The sequence below is a fragment of the Alexandromys fortis genome, unplaced genomic scaffold (assembly GCF_014885135.2).
Source record: "Alexandromys fortis isolate MF-2015 unplaced genomic scaffold, M_Fortis_MF-2015_v1.1 scaffold_10, whole genome shotgun sequence".
Lineage (NCBI taxonomy): Eukaryota > Metazoa > Chordata > Mammalia > Rodentia > Cricetidae > Alexandromys > Alexandromys fortis.
In genome coordinates, this window is record NW_026067895.1 from 5626057 (window position 1) to 5630674 (window position 4618).

Genomic DNA, 4618 nt, shown 5'->3' on the forward strand with positions numbered 1-4618 from the left:
CCTGTTTGCTTAAAAAAAAAAAAAATTCTCCGGATCAGCAGCCAGCCTGCTCTCGTAAGAACATCCCATGTGCTTGAGAGAGCAGGATGAGCTAGGAAGACTGCAAGGCAGGATATCAATAAGATAGGACATCAACAAAGCAGGTTGACTGCAAAACAGGATATCTATAAGATAGGAACAGGATGACTTTTGCTGACACCCATGCTGAGAGAGGAAACCATTCATGCCCCCGCCTCATTCCGATAACCACACTTTTGCTTCTGTAAACTTGCTTTTTGCTCTTCCCTATAAAAAGTCCGCCCTCCAGTTGGCAGGCACGCAAGTCCTCCGAAAGACTTTGCTGCCCTCAGGTACCTGTGTCTACCCAATAAACCTCTTGCGATTTGCATCCGTGTGGTCTCGGCCTGTTCCTTGGAGTTGGGGAGGTCTCCTCCCAAGAGAAGGACCTCTTCTAGAGTCTTTCAAGCTAAACGGCTTTGAACTTTTAGACTTACCCAGGTGTTGGGGCCATTTGGAGTCTTGGCCTCCAGCTGCTCTTCCCTGCTAGTGACCTTTGCTTTCCTTCTGATTTGAGCTACTGAAAGCTGTGTCAAAGTTGTTTGCCGGCTCTGCTTCCTGAGCACATGTTGCCTTGCCTTGAGGATCAGAGGATAAGGCTTTCACCTGTTGGGCCACCTGAGTGTGTTGGGTATATAAGCCTCTGTGGTGCTTTTGAATGAAGGGCTTCTTACCAGTGACTAGAGGTCCATTTCTCTGTCTCTCTGTCTGCGTGTCTTTGTGTTTCAATCTCCAGCCCCTTGCCTGAAGCTCGTGTGCTTAGAGTACAGACAGGCATTGAGCGCTGCACCCAGGTCTGTGATTCACACAGTAATCTGTGAACATCCACCATCACCTATAAAAGAACACAGATGCTTCTCTGCTCTTGCTGCAGCCTTCCTTGTTTCCTTCTGGAGAAGCTGTAGAATCTGGAAGCCGTGTCTGCCTTCTCCTTCAGACCCTCCGCCTAAACCCTTCCTGTGACTGTTACATACTGAGAAAAACTTTTTTCCTTTCTCCTGAGCTTTGTACTTCACTGGATGTGGGTTTGTCAGAGGCCATGGGAATATACAGCAGGTGACAACTAGTTTTCAACAGGCTGACCCTCCAGACGAGAGAGTCTCTGATGGGGAGCCCTACTTGGAACATCTGTAGGGTCACTGGCTGTAGATAAATGTTTGTCCCTGTTCGTAATTTCTCTCATGAGTCACTTCATTTCTTCCCCAATTTGGGTGTTTTCCCACTGCTTGTGTATTTATCTCAAGAAAATATTCCTTCTACTGGGAACACATATAGCTGTGGATGATCAGGAAGATGGCTTCTCATTAGTCTGTATAATTTTGATATATAGAAAATATGCTAGGATATGTTTCATAACTAGATCTATTAGTTAACTAGGCCTCCCATGAGGACTGTAGACACTTAAAAACCTGCTTTTCTCCTTTTGCTCAGACTAACTGCACACAATTAATTCACTTTTATTTCAGGGCAAGTTCAAACTAGGCTTTGTGGGAGCCTAGGCAGTTTGGATGCTCACCTTACTAGACCTGGATGGAGGTGGGTGGTCCTTGGACTTCCCACAGGGCAGGAAACCCTGATTGCTCTTTGGGCTGACGAGGGAGGGGGACTTGAACGGGGGAGGGGGAGGGAAATGGGAGTCGGTGGCAGGGAGGAGGCAGAAATCTTTAATAAATAATTAATAAAAAATAGAAAAAAATTAAAAAGAAACAAAACACACACACACACACAAACCAAACTAGACTAAAGGTTTTATGTAAGTAGATCATAAGTTTAAAACTTTACAGCTATGCCCAAGGTCAGAGACACAGATGTCCAAAAATGGTTGCTACACAAAGCACCCTGGGAAAGGCATGCCAATTCTTTGCCAAATCTAGCTGATAAAGTCCTATGGACACTGAGCCACTGGGCTCTAATCACAGCCTTACTCCTGAAACCTTGAAACCTTGTGTTGCCATGGTAAATGGCCTAGTTCCTTATTGTTTACCCTAGGAATGAGCTTTTGACCAATGAGAGCTAATTTGTGTAATTTATTTTTATCACTCCAAGCCTTGTTTGTAAAGGAGGATTTTTAGGCTACAGGAGTAGAAGCTAGGGGGAGTTAGAATTAGGACAGGAGAACTAGAACAGAAGCAGAACGATAAGGAGAATGATTGGAACAGCACACAAATAAGCCTTTTCCCTCAGATTAGAGCTAGCCTAGGTTCCCTTTCGCTGCTCTGGGGTTTCTGACCTGAACTTGGGAAGATTGTCTTGCAGAGCAGGCCTCCCAAGCTATTGATATGGGTTGGCTGGATACCTTCTGATAACTGCATCTCAATCATCTTGCTCCTTTTTTTATTAATTAATTAATTAATTAAAGATTTCTGTCTCTTCCCCACCGCCGCCTCCCCTTTCCCTCCCCCTCCCCCAATCAAGTCCCCCTCCCTCGTCAGCCCAAAGAGAAATCAGGGTTCCCTGCCCTGTGGAAAGTCCAAGGACCACCCACCTCCATCCAGGTCTAGTAAGGTGAGCATCCAAACTGCCTAGGCTCCCACAAAACCAATAGGTGCAGTAGGATCAAAAACCCATTGCCATTGTTCTTGGGGTCTCAGTAGTCCTCATTGTCCGCTATGTTCAGCGAGACCGGTTTTAACCCAGGCTTTTTCAGACCCAGGCCAGCTGGCCTTGGTGAGTTCCCGATAGGACATCCCCATTGTCTCAGTGTGTGGGTGCCCCCCTCGCGGTCCTGAGTTCCTTGCTCGTTCTCTCTCTCTCCTGGTGCTCCTGATTTGGACCTTGAGATTTCAGTCCAGTGCTCCAATGTGGGTCTCTGTCTCTGTCTCCTTTCATCGCCTGATAAAGGTTAATATCCTTTTTTTTTTTTCAGCTGGACAGAAATAGAATGGCAGCCCATACAAATGCTGAACTGTATCACTTCAAACTTCATTTATGAAGTAAGAAGAATGCAAATGAGGATAGACTCAAAAGAAATTAGAGAGAATATAATACCCTCTTAGAAACTTAAGTTCTAGTGAATGGTACATAAGTTAACAAGGAAACATCATATTAAAATTGCGAGTGAATGATCATAATTCTGAACCTCTTTCAACTACGTAAAAAAAATCTACAACATGACTAGTCAGTACTGCGGTTTTCATATTGCTATACTTTTCTACTATACTCTATCATTCATAATTAATTTTCTGTTATGTACCAAGAAACACTGAAGAAAATCTACAAATCTACTGTTTAGTACAAGGCTACAGAAATGAATAGGGCCAGTCTTGCCTTCTGCAATATTGTAACAATCAACAATAGCAACAATAGAGAATTCGCATTTTCTGTTTGCTTCCTGAATATACTCTGCCACCGCCTGACATGTCACACACCACTCCATCCTCATGAAATTCCTGTCATCACCTGTTTTCAGTGTTAACTCCTTAAAGTAAGAGGATGAGGACAATCACATAACTATTTAATAGAATCTCTAATCTATAGGTTTGTGGATATTAATCATTAACATTGGTTGTGAAATCATGTAACTATAAGTTATTTCAATTATCCCCCAGTTATCATTTTATAATAAAGACATATGATAGAAAAATGGACTTGGGTCTGTCATTGGGTAATTTGTTTGCTTTTAGTCTATCAGTAACCTCTTCATAGGCCATAAAAGTATTTCTCAAATTTCTCTGATTTTGTTATGTGTATGAGTATATATGTATTCAAGTATTTCAAGTATGTGTATGTGTGTGTGCACGCATGCATACGTGCATGTTTGTGTGTCTGTGTGTCTATGAGAGTGTGTGTAGAGGCCAAAGGTCAAGTGTTGGATATCTTTCTCAAGTTCTGTCAACCTTATGTTTTCAGCCAGGATCTCTCACTGGACCTGGACTTCATTGATCCAGCATGCTGACTGGTCAGGAAGCCCAAGGCATCCTCTTCTCTCTGTCTCCTTAGTGCTAGGGTTCCAGGTGTGTAGAGTTGCACCCAATTTTTCTTGAATGTAGACAGTGACTGTGTTTTAGTTTTCTGGCCACCCAGACCCAAATAATTACGCAGAAACTATATTAATTACAACACTGTTTGGCCAATGGCTCCGGCATATTCCTAGCTAGCTCTTACATTTAAAATTAACCCACTTCTATTAGTTTATGTAACACCACAAAACTGTGGCTTACTGGCAATGTTCTGACATTTTTCTTCTTCAGTGGCTATGTGGTGTATCCTTGACTCTGCCTACTCTTTCTCTATATCTCTATTCGGCTTTCCTGCCTGGCTTTACTCTACTAAGCCATTGGCCAAAATAGCTTTATTTGTCAAACAGTAAAGACAACACGGAAGGACATCCCACATCACTTGGGCATTGGGAATAACTTCTTTCTTTATGTTTGTTCAGAAAGCATGCTACTGACTGAGACATCTCTCCAGCCATCATTAATGTGTATTTTAGAACTGGGTGCAGCTCACTTAGGATGGATTTAGACAGGCAAAGTTCCTGCCAATGTGATGTTTTACAGGGCTGTGTATAAGACAACAGCAGTGAAGGCAGCAACAGTGAAAACTTTAATAATGTACGCAG

At 43.0% G+C, this 4618-nt stretch overlaps 1 long non-coding RNA gene across 3 annotated transcripts in view; it reads left to right on the forward strand.

The window, feature by feature from the left end:
- LOC126510809 (uncharacterized) overlaps positions 1 to 3488 on the forward strand; it is a 22969-nt gene extending 19481 nt beyond the window's left edge. For all 3 annotated transcript variants that reach the window (XR_007594502.1, XR_007594503.1, XR_007594504.1), the window contains one exon: positions 2924 to 3488. This is a non-coding gene — a long non-coding RNA (uncharacterized lncRNA). The remainder of the gene's footprint in view (positions 1 to 2923) is intronic.
- The last annotated feature ends 1130 nt before the right edge of the window (positions 3489 to 4618 follow it).